Here is a 13,411-nt window from a genome sequence, read left to right as displayed (position 1 = left end):
GTAACGGAGTCCCCTTCCAATGTCATCCCACATGTGTACAATGATGGAGAGGTCCGGGGATCTTGCTGGCCACGGAAGGACCTCAACATGCTCTAGGAAGTCCATAGACACACGTGCTGTGTGTGGAAGTGCATTATCTTGCTGGAAGACTGTCCCAGGATGCTGTGCCATAAGCGGTAGGACGTGCGGACGCAGAATGTCTGTGACGTACGCTGTGCCGTCAAAGTCTGCTGGAGTACTATTAGAGGTGACCTGAATGCATATCCTGTGACTCCCCACACCATGTTGCCAGGGATTACTCCTGTGTGTCTTTCTACAGTACGGGCACGACCTGCCCTCTGACCTTGACGCCGTCAAACCCGCACATGATGGTCATCGGAGGTTATGGATAAGCGGGACTGAACATAATGCGACGCCAGTCCACGACCACCGGGGAAGGCACTGCTCCAAACGCAGGCGCTGGTGTTCTGGTGTCAATGGAAACCGACGCATGGAGCGGTAGGAGTCCAATCCGGCGGATGCGAGTTGTCGAGACACTGCGGGAACTCACACGATGTTGTAGAGTCTCCCGTACATGTTCACGGATGGCGGGTGTCGAAATTATGGGATCTCGCAATGCTTGGCTCACCATACGACGCTTCTCCTTCGGGGTGGTGTTTCTTGGTCGAACCGTTCCTGCAAGACGTGATTGGGTGCCTTCATGTACGCATTGAGTCCAACATCGGGCCACTGTGACATCTGAATGGCCCACACGCCTGGTAACTGCGCGATGCGACCAACCAGCCTCATGCAGTCTCTGTCAAATGTTGCCACTTGGTGGATAGGCTGTCTAACGCATCTACGAGGCATCGTGGGTGCTTTGTACTGTACGTAGTCCTCTCTGCACGTCTTGCTGAACTGTCTGACTCACAGCGGTTGACTAGTAACAACTTATTAACAACAGGTCAGTGCCATCACGAATGCACTCTGATGGGCGTTGTACAGATTACAGAGCCTTGTAAATCTAATCATTTACTCATACATCTATGGTACGCATGTATACCGAAATGGGATAATAGTGGACCACTCATTCTGGGTGCTTAACTTCTTTATGTCAGGTAGTGTAGGGAAGGAATGTAATGATGGAGAATGATATTGTCAGCCTTAGCAGTAGTAAATTTCAGTAGAATTTTCAGCTTACAGAAGATATTTCAATATTAAAATCTTAAACCGCTTGTATGCCACATATTGTTCAATAGGTATTGCGTTATTCAATAGGTAATAAATCAACTAGTACAAACTGGGAAATTATAGACATAAGCACCATCATATTAAAACTGATAATCACGGCTAGCTCTGAGCAGATCGGCCCTCACTGTCATATTTCTTTTAGACTTGAATGTTGAATATGTTGCATTAAATCAATAGTACTGAGATTGACCAGTAACAGAATGCATAATGTCTCTATAAATGGTTTGTTTTCTAGTTTTTCTAGTTTTGATTTCATTCTAATTTATGTTGACAGTCAGTGGTTGGTGATAGGATGAGTAATTTGGCACGTCCTATGTTGCCTGTGTCAGCTCATCTAAGGGACTAGGAACTCAAATAAACTACTGCAAAATGTTTGAAATCTTTCGGTGGCCTTTTGTCTCTTATTTTGAATGCAGACATTTGGACGTTTCCATTTTCTTCACGATTTATTCAAGCTTTGCTCAAATAAACTACGGAAAGAAAACACCATAGGCGATCTGTCTCATTTTTTTTCTACAGTAAGATAGCTGAAAAGGTAATGAGATCTATTGCAAAGTCAGTAGACCTGACAACTTTCAGGTCCTAGGGTAACGGAGAGTGTTACGGCAATCTTAAACCGTCCCTGCATCAATCGGCATAACCCTTTTCTTCACATTATCATCACTAGGACTGATGACCTCCATGATACATCCTTAAACATAAATATTAACCATCTATTATTACTGTAGATCAATCATCGAAAGTGAAATCGAGTGATTATGTATAATATGCCAGTAGTTGCTGGATCGTTTATTTATTTATTTATTTATTTATTTATTTATTTATTTATTTATTTATTTATTTATTTATTTATTTATTTATTTATTTTAAGTAGGCTCCTACTAACATCATGGTGGTGATTTCACGCGTGACAGGCTTATTTTAGCAGTATACAGGAGTCCCAGAGCAGCAAGTTTTATCATGGCTGGACATAGGTATGTCTGTCGTCCTAGTTTTCCACCTGGGTCAGCGTGTAACGAGTGAGTATGAAGGCCGCTTATCACGGTCGGCGCAGGAAAGGCTGGGCACGCTATCACAACCACGTGATATGGCAGCACTTTACCCTCCCGTCCGGAATGGGGCCATGACGTGGTCAACACCGTGTATCATCACAGCTTCCCATCTGTCCATGGATAAGTCCCCTATTTCAAACAACGTTTAAAGAACAGATTTTGAACGAGATACCTACTTCGCAAATATATAAAATACCATTTGATTTTATATGAAATTGAACCCAGTATCTTCTCCACTGTGTTGAATAGCCCATTTCCATAACCGCTGAATCTATTGTTAAGTATAAGAAAAGTAAAAAATACAAGATGGTCCCATATCTATGTGTTATCTGCAGTGTGTTGTGTCCGTACAAATAGAGGCCACCATGTTCTAAGAATGTGGCAATTTATCACCAAGTTGAATGCCTGAAGACCCTTGTAGGAGTGGAAGGTAAAGATTTCCACTAGAGGCATGATTTTTTCGCAGTAATTTATGTACAATTTCGCGATAAGGAAACAATGTTTCGTGTTATTTCGCGAAATACGTCTTGCCTCATCGCTTGAAATTTTTAAAATCATTTTACAAAATTAGTCCTAAAAAGTTTCATTCCTTTAATTTGTGAGATCTTTTATGTAGATAGATATATACAAATAGAAATAATACAGATAATGATTAATTATTCCTTTATTACAGATTTCATAATAAATTACCCTTTTCATCCTACAAGGCCATACAATTAAGGGACTTCTTAGAATATAAACCAAACCAAAAACAGACCCCATGGCGCAACAGCCCCGAAGGGCCATGGCCTACCAAGCGACGGCTGCTCAGTCCGAAGGCCTGCAGATTACGAGGTGTCATGTGGTTGGCACGGCGAATCATCTTGGCAGTTATTCTTAGCTTTCTGGACTGGGGCCGCTATTTCACCGTCAGATAGCTCCTCAATTGTAATCATATAGGCTGAGTGGACCTCGAACCAGTCCTCAGACCCTGGTAAAAATCTCTGACCTGATATGGATCGAACCTGGGGCCTCCGGGTAACAGGCAGGCACGCTTTACCTACACCGCGGGGCCGGAAGAATATTAAAACTAACAGGTATTTCTGTCCAGTCCTTGTTCTGTCTTCCATTTCTCTTCACACACGTAATATTGAGTACAATTTCAAAATCGTTATTTTCCATTCATTTCATTGCAGTTTCGTACTTATTGCTAAATAAGTAATTTTCGCTTTAAAATCACGTTAGAGCTTTAATTTGATGTCATTCGCAAGAATAAAATTATTATTTTCTTAACCAGAAGCGTATGATTCTCAAAATCGCTTTTATCTTTAATGCGAAAAAATCTCTAGGTTCCACTATCCGCAACCTCAGTAAATTTGTCGACATTCATACGGGGAATCGAACACACGGCCCCTCTAGGTAAAACGAATATACCTTACTGCCTCGACCAGACATCCCCCTTTAAGTTGAATAAACCTAAATTAATTTGTATCTGCAATTTTCAAAAATAACACTAAAATATTAATGGACATTGCTTAAGGGAAAACAATCATAGAGTATTTTCGGAAGTTCCGATTTTGCTCAGCACATCCAAGAGGTTGAATATTTTCTTTCAATTAATTTTATTGGAGTTTTGAAATTAACTATCAACAAAATCGGTTCAAGAAAAAATTATTCATACATAATTTATGAAACCATTTTTATGCACCTTCAAAACCTTGAATCTGTTACTTCAAGTAATATTCGTTAGTTTGATGAATTTTAAATGTGATATCAATAAATACGGCTTAGGCCTAATAATGACAACAATAAATTAACCATAGACAATTTCTGGAACCGCTTCTATAACTTCAATCGGTTAAATCATTTCTTTCGATTAATTATTTTAATTTGTAACATGGAATATAATACATATCCATAAAAAATGTGTTAATAGAGAATAAGTTAAATATTAAAGTGTTCACAGAGAATTAGTGGAACAAGTTCTATAACCGCTGATCAGAATCTTCAAAATATTGAATCCTTTACTTCAATTAATTCATTTGCATTTTGTCTGTTTGTTTGTTTGTTTGTTTGTTTGTTTGTTTGTTTGTTTGTTTGTTTGTTTGCTTTCTTGCTTGCTTGACTGTTTGTTTTTTGTTCGTTTTCTGCTTTAGGAAAAATTATACTGAAACTTTCCTGTCCTTAATACGTAGGATTTTCCTTTGCCAATCAATCATCCAGTCATTATTGGTCTACAATTTATTTATTTATTTATTTATTTATTTTTGCTAGTTGCTTTACGTCGCACCGACACAGATAGGTCTTATGGCGACGATGGGACAGGAAAGGGCTAGGAGTGGGAAGGAAGCAGGCGTGGCCTTAATTAAGGTACAGCCCCAGCATTTGCCTGGTGTGAAAATGGGAAACCACGGAAAACCATTTTCAGGGCTGCCGACAGTGGGATTCGAACCTACTATCTCCCGAATACTGGATACTGGCCGCACTTAAGCGACTGTAGCTATAGAGCTCGGTGGTCTACAATTAGGGCTGTCACCCGTGTGGTAGATTCCCTATCAATTCTTTATCTAGTCTTTTCTTAAATGATTTCAATGAACTTGAAAACGTATCAAACATTTCCCTTGATAAATTATTCCATTCCCTAATTCCTCCTTCTATAAACGAATATTTGTCCCGATTTTTTCTCTTGAATTCTAACTTATCCACCTTTATCTTCTATAGATTATGAAATTACACCAGGTCAGCGATGCGACACCCACAGCTATCTCTCGTATCATTCAGCTCCTCGACTGGTGTCACAACGCTGATCGACTCTCTTTATAGCACTTAGCCTCCAATTAAAATCCTGAAATGGCCGGGGATCGAACCCGTGGCCTCACTACCCTTACGCCACGGAGCAGACTTTTAATGTAACAGGGATCAATATTATACTCTTTCATATTAAGTAAGTAACTTTACTGTTTCCTTTAAATTCGTTGAATGTGAAGTTCTTCTCCCGACTAGCGTACTGCAGATGCGGTATACAAGGTGAATCACTTAAAATTTGCACCCCAAATATTTCTGAAATGAAAGGTGCTATTAATGTGATGTTTTCCACAGAAATGGAGTATAACCAAGGGCACATAATTTTATCCCATACATAGCTTTTAATAATGATTAAAATGTGCATTTATTTTAGGATGAAAGAGAATTGGCCATCAAAGGTTATGTTCAAAATGACGACGACCAGCTTCATTATAAGCTTCTAGTCTGCCATGTAAATACTGCTGCAAGGTTCTAACATTTCCACAGACATTTCACCTCAGGTAGCAGTAACACGTAATTTCGCATCATCTGGTGTAGTCGGTATATCGTTGTAAACAGTGTATTTCAGCCTTCCCCAGAGAAAGAAATCTAAAGGGGTCAAATCTGGTGAACGGACCGGCCAAGGTACAGGTCTCCTTCGTCCAATCCAACGATTTGGAAACAATCAGCGAAGACAAGCTGTAGTACGTCGTGCACTATGCGCTGGATGGTCATTATGCTGATACCACCTGTTCCTTCTAGTCTGCAGTGAATGTCTTCTAATATACAGTATGTGGAATTTGGTCTGTTAGGAAGTTGAGATACTTTTGAGAATTTTGTGTTCCTTCTATGAAAAACGAGACTATGACCTGATGGTTACTATTCTACACCAAACATTCAAACTCCATGGACGCTGCCGTTCCACCTGACGCAGTCAATGGAGATTGTTTACGGACCAATAGTGCATGTTTTGGAGGTTTATTTGCCCATGATTTGTAAATATTGCTTCATCACTAAACAAGATACATGATTAATCTGGCGTATATTTTCTTAATGCAATGTACAAATGTTAACATGATTCTTGACATCGTTTCCACGCAGCTCTTGATGGAGAGGGGCATACTACGGATAGAACTTACGACGGTGGAGAACGCGTAATACACGCATGCACAGAAATGATATCCCAACATAAACTATCAACACTGTCTCAATCCAGTACTGAAAAGGATGGGGGAGTGGAGAGGTAGTATTGAAAGCTACTCCAGTACGGAAAATGAGGGGGAAGGATTGAGCGGATACAATAGTATTGTGCCCTTCCAGCGTCCAGGATGGGTGACATGAAAGAAACCCCTACCAGTCTCTCAGGGTTCATTGTTCTTATCTTCATAAATATATTTATTTTTTAACGTGGGATCAAGACAACGCTGATACGCAATATAGTTCTATCATTTGGATTGATGGACGTCTTCATTTGACGTATCACTGGGCCGCAAGAAAATCGATAATCCAACAGCTTAAATCTATGTTGAGTTATATTACTACAGAAAAATTTAAATAATATCTCATATAAACTTTAACTACTGCTATTTATTCAATAAATAAAAATGTTGATTGAAGAAAATGAAATTGTGAAATTCAAATTCAGAAATTAATTAATTAATTAATTAATTAATTAATGTTTGATCTGCTGGTTTAAAATAATTGTCAATGATCATTATTATCTGCGTTGATCACTTTAACATCACAATTGAAATGAACTATTAGTTAACTTTCATACAATATTCACAAAGAAAGGTGGTAAAATGCACATCTGCATGGGAAATTATTGGTTACGTTAATATAATACAATTATATTTCTCTTTATAGACATCAGTTTTTATCAGTCTCACTTAGGACAAGTTCTATTCATCTTGTTTTATAGTATCTCAAGGTAAGCTTCCGGAAAATGATAAGTTTCTTATTTAACAGCAAAAATCTGCTTCTATTCACATTGAAGTTACTATGTTAATCAACATTATGTCTTATATTAATTCACTTTTCAACGTAAACCAATCATTGAACATAACAAGGTAATCGGATTTCCAAGTATGCCTAAATATATCAATAGGTGACCTCGTGCGAATTATTTTAATATCTAGGGAACATTATTCTCGGAGACATTATGTGATATCTGTTCAATTATGTTTATTATACAATGTGGTAATAATCATCCATGTTAACCTACATATGCCATTATTATTTTAAGAAAATGTGATTTTAAAGTAGAAGTACCAAGTTAAAAATGTCCAAATGAACAAATAAACGATCTTATATGGATTCCTTTTGATGATCTTACTATGCCATATTATTTTATAAATGTGAAACCACGCCATTAACTTGCGTCAATAATATTTCCTTTCACTCCAAATATTACGTTTTCATCTCATATTTCATCGTGGCAATATACACTGACTGAGCAAAATGTCATGGGATAGCGGAGAACTGATGCGCAGGTGTGTTGTCTGCGCACCACACGCCCCCTGTGCCAGCGGCAGCTGTATAGGAGATCTTGTGAGCAGTGGCTGCGCATGTGACGGGTGTAACATGGAACGTCGTCGTGAGCTGACACCGTTCGAACGGGGTATGGTGGTCGGTGCCCGACGGATGGGAAGTGCGATTTCGGAAGTGGTGCGGGAATTCGGCTTCGCACGATCAACCGTGTCCAGGGAGTATCGTGAATGATTGAATGCGGGTGTCACCGGCCACAACAGACGAACGACCGGCCGTCCAGCCACCCTCGATGACCGTGACCGGCGACATCTGAGACGGATTGTCAATAGTGACAGACGGGTAACCGTGCAACAAATCACGGCTCAATTCAACACAGCCCGTGCTAGACACGTCTCCCAGTGGACAATCCGTAGAAACATGGGTTCTATGGGGTATGGGAGCCGGCGCCGTACACGGGTGCCACTGTTAATCCAACGTCATCGGGTACAACGACGCGCATTTGTTGCCAGTCACCAGGGATGGACACTGGAACAAAGGCGCAACGTGATATGGTCGGAGAAATCACGATTTCAACTGCACCATGCCGATGGGAGGCACCGTGTACGGCGCAGACCACATGAAGCGATGGATCCCGCCTACCTCGAAGGTGTGGTCCAGGTCGCTGGTGTCTCTCTTATGGTCTGTGGTGCATTTTCCTGGTATGGAATGGGCCTCCTAGTTGTTCTGGAAGAGACTTTGAATGGTACGCGGTATGTTGAGCTGCTCGGAGACCATCTCCACCCAATTTTCCAGCTCTCAGGCGGTTCTGCGGTGTTTCAAGATGATAACGCGCCGCCACATCGCTCCCACGTCGTCCGGGAATGGTTCCAGGAACATGCAGCGGAGGTCCAATGACTGCCATGGCCACCCAGGAGCCCCGATATGAACCCTATCGAGCATATCTGGGATGTCCTGGAACGCAGGCTCCGTGGCATGGATCCTGCACCCACGAACAGACCAGCATTGGCGGCCGCTCTGCAAACGATTTGGTGTCAGGTGCATCCAGAGGACTACCAGGGACTTGTCGACTCACTTCCACGGCGTCTCACTGCAGTTCGCTAGGGCCAGAGGAGGCCCCACACGCTATTAGGTGACTATCCCATGGCATTTGCTAAGTCAGTGTACATTCATTCAATACATTTTTCATTTCTTTCATATAATACCTTAATATCTTCAACATTACCCATTTCATATCATATCTCTTCCTATTCTTCCAAATGTTTCGCGTATATAACTCATTTGACGCACAAATAACCTTATTCTCGAATATTCATATAATCGGATCAATATCTTCTTAAATAACACTAGCATGTCTTCTCTCTGCCGTCATATCCATATCTAGCATTATCCTAATTCATTATGATAACGTATAACCTCTCTATTAACATATTACTTGGCATATTATCGAAGATCCTAAAAATATTCTACTCATAATCACTTCATAAATGATATGGCATAACATGTTGGAATTCTTTGCTTTGATTGAAATATAATTACCACATTACTGCATTGCATTCCTTAACTGGGGTTAATCTTGTTTCTTAAGAAGACTACCTATTCCCTTACATCAACATGGTAAATAATCACTCGCGAGAATCTAACACAATTTAGGTCATTCTGAAGATAATAACGATATAATATCTAGGCTTTAACTACGAATGGGTTACCTTTGTTACAGTATCTACCAACATATAATACATTTTATTTAAGAAACTTATCTTTTTCCTTTGCTTCCGGAATGATATCATCCATTAATCCTCCGCAGCTCTGGGTGCTGGTTATCCTGCTTGGCCGGCCATCATACTGTCCTCGGGAACCAAAGTTCCTCTCTGCCGTGTCGGTCCAGCTCGGTATCATCCAGATAATCTACCTCAGGTCTTCTTAGAGAGCCATGGTGTTCTTGAATTGCTCAATTGAAAATACAAAACACATTGATGAAATCAGCTGTAACATAATGACGTTTTCAAAGCCTTCTAACATAACTTAATTATTAGATTCTCCTTAATATTGCTCTGTGTAATTTCAATTGCTATCAGACCTCCAATATGTCTGCAATGATTTCATTTTTATCTCGTACAGTTATTTCATTTTTATATCGTACAGAATAGCTTTATCAAATATTAAACGTTGATGCTGCGTTATATTGAATATCTTCTTCTCTAGTCAAGGTTTTGTTCTTGCAGTTTTCAATTCCGTTGCCAATCAATTCTCCAGTTGTGTATTTTAATATATAACGCGTATTTAATTAATCTTATACAGTATATTCTTGATGCCTTTGCTGGCAGGACCTAGTGATTACAGCGCACTATGTCTTCTGGTATAGGCTAGAGGAATTTTGCTACTTTCATAGATCTGTCTCTGTCTTATCCTTAGCTTTGACAATATGAAAGTGACTGAGGTATGAGCGATGCTAGTAATGCCAATCCTTATGCAGCCAGTCCCTGCTATGAATGGTGTGAAAATATTGTTCATAGGGTCGACTGATGTATGCATTTCAGTGGGCTTAGCAGACTGACATGGAATAGCAACTCTGGCTCGGTGAGGAAAGCAACGGGAAACTACCTCACTCCTCATTTCCCTAGTACGCTCTTCAGTGATGCCTAGGCCATCTATGACACCTGATGGCAGAGCTGCTGAGGATCCCACCAGCGTTAGCGCTGACGGACTGAACATATATACATATATTCTTGCGTTATATTCTTATTTAAACGTTGTAAATTACTTTTCTTTCTTAAATTCTCTGCCTTCTCAGTAGTCTTATGCAACTTAATCAGCTCCTAGATCGCAATACTTCCGTTCCCTTGGATTGCTTTTTCATGTGTCTTTTTACAGTGTTGGTCTTAACAATTCAAATTTTTATTTTGTCTTCCAACTTCGCGTTGTTCTGAATTTCCTTGACATTTTACATAATGTATTCATTATGTTTAACTTCACTGTCAATAATCGCGTTCACTCCGACTCGATTGAGTTTTATTTCTGGAATAGTGAATTGGCACAGTACTGAAGGCACAGTGTGTGTATTGCTATAGATTCAATCACAACAAAGACTTGTAGCGAGCTGCCTTCCTGCAGCAATGCGTTACGCGAGGAGGTGGGAGGATACAGCTTTGTTCGTATGGGGACACCATATCTGTGCATGCGTGTACACTTGCTTGATACATGCCATTTCCTCGTGAGATTGAACGGGAACTAACATGCAGATCTACAGCAACAGCAGCTAGAACATCAATTTCATTCTCCAGTAGCTCGTTTGTTTCTGTTATGTTTCCTAGTTATTACACTTCCAGTTTCATGTCATTCTTGAAGAGGTTCACAAATAATTGTCGAGATGGGTGACATCTATTGAGCGTTATGCGTGCAGTGCATAACAATGAACAGCATTCTTCCTGTATTCCCCATATACCATTAACATGTCGGCTTCTTCATCATTGGTAAATACCATCTTCCACGACGTCCTACTTCACAAAGTAACTGAGAAGGAAGTCGCAATGCAGTCGTAACTAAGCAGTTGAATGGAGCAGATAACTGTCGGTATTTACAATTTTCAAACTACGATAGCTCGTAAACTACTTCTACTAGAATCCTGAAAATTAACATCATTGGCATTCTAATTTACTCTAGTTTTATTTTGTTAATATCAATAGGCATCGTTCGATTTTTTAAATGTAACTTTCTAAAATAAATAAACTATCTAATAATTATTAAAATCTGTGTATGGACTACAATATTATGAGTCCTTGGTTACACTTCATTTCAGAGGAAATAAAATATCAATAGTACCTTCCATTTCAGATATATTTGGGGTGAAAGTTCTGGGTTATTCACCATTTATATTCGCAACTATTCATTCAGGTACCTGACTCCCTTCGCATGAAATTTCAGAGGGTACATCAAGATGGTCCGAGACGAATAGATAGACATTTTCCTCTAAGATGACATCATTTCAACCACCAAACAGTTTACTATCTAGAACATGTTACTGAAGTTAGATGAGGGCACTAAGCAACCTAATATTTTGTTTTCTCGAAATTTCTGTAAACCTTTGTAAACTTATTTTATTTTATTTTATTTTATTTTATTTTATTTTATTTTATTCGTGAAACTATCCTCCCTCTCTTCCACATTTAAGTCCACTTTAAAATATTCCATTCACTGGCTTATAGGTGGAAAATTCAATCAAATTCCTTTTCAAAGCATCCAAAGCTTTGAATATATTCCATTCAAAACGTCCTCTGAATTCGAAACAAGTGAAGTTAGATGTCATGATGCAGGTTGGCTATAGAAATTGTGTTAAGACATCCCAAGTTATATCTACGACTTGCTTGAGGTTGTCAAGTTGAAGGAACGTATTGAGGACCACAACATCATTAATCTTAGCCAGTTCTAGTCTCCTCTGCTGAGTGTTTCGGTATCATTATTCTACTTTAAAAATAAAGAAACAGGTATTTTTTCGTTTTTGGAAAATCCAAATAATGGGGGTGAAAAGGGGGGTGAATTTTTAAAATGAGTGTGTCTACATCTTTTACAGATGTAAAAATTGGTATCTATCTGTAAAATAGGTATGAGTCGTATGTATTATCGTGTTCTTAAAGAAAGAGTTTATCAATAACAGAATGTCTTGTTTCGTATTATGAGAACATCCTCCTAAGACACCTAACCACTTATACATCATGAGTATATAAGTAAAATATTGTTTAAATCCCACACACTTGTCTTTCATACTCATTCAGTTAATGGGTTAACCTTCAACGTTGAGGTAAGTAGAATACGATAAAATGTATCAAGTTTAATTAACAGGTATATATTTATACTGGTATACGGGGACTTTTAAAATACTTAACATCGAAAACTATTAAGAACGTGCTCTTTGGACGTATGTTTTCTGAGATTTTTTATCAAACAGGAGTAAAGAGTAATTTATATGAACTGTCATTTCTCCTTATAACAGTGACAGCTCTACAGAACGGTCCGCATTGACTGCGGCAGCACACTTGTCCAACACTGCAAGCTTCGGATTGGGTAGCGTTCGCCATATAAACACCTTCCCATTCAGAAAGTACTCCAGTAGAACATTTACTTGTCCGATACCTCATTCTTGAATAAACGTCTATTTGAGATTAGATCAATTAATCACGAGTTTGACGTGAAGAGCGACTATCCTCATTCATGTTTATCGCATCATCACGACTAAACGGTCAATAAGGTTATCATCATTGAGAGTTACGTTACGCTAAACTCGTATAAAAATACTGTTACAAGGCCGAGAAAAAACAACGCGAACCGTGAACAATGTCCCCAAGCTGAATATCGACGGCCTAGTTATAATACCACGTGCCAAGCCTCCTAGCCACTAAAAGATATGCAGTCCATCAGAACAGTTTCCGTTGTGCTCATTTTCTTATGCATGTGTGTAAAGGAAAATGAACCTTAGATACCTTATACTGTAGGAATGCGTAAATACGCCAAGCTAACACACATTCGTACAGTACGGTACGGTAAGGTTCATATTCCTTTACGCATCGGCATAGGAAAATGAACACAACGAAAATTGTTCTGGTGGACTGCATATTCATATGTGGCTGGGAGGTGTGTCTTAAGGGAAATAACGGATAAAAACAGCATTGTCACATACGTGGTATTAGAACCAGGCCGTCGATATGGTCCCTACGAGAGGACGAGAAGAGGCAAAAGGAAAATTTGTGGTCGCAAGAAATCGTGAAGATCGGACTATAAGAGAAGCGTGCTACTTTAACCCTCTACTGCATACTGTTGCCTTTAGGCAACAAATAACTTTTCACCTGTATAAATGGATAAATATTGTAGACAGAGGTAGTTTT

The sequence above is a fragment of the Anabrus simplex genome, chromosome 1 (genome assembly GCF_040414725.1).
Source record: "Anabrus simplex isolate iqAnaSimp1 chromosome 1, ASM4041472v1, whole genome shotgun sequence".
Lineage (NCBI taxonomy): Eukaryota > Metazoa > Arthropoda > Insecta > Orthoptera > Tettigoniidae > Anabrus > Anabrus simplex.
The sequence above is the reverse complement of the archived record's forward strand: the minus strand, read 5'-3'. Positions refer to the sequence as shown.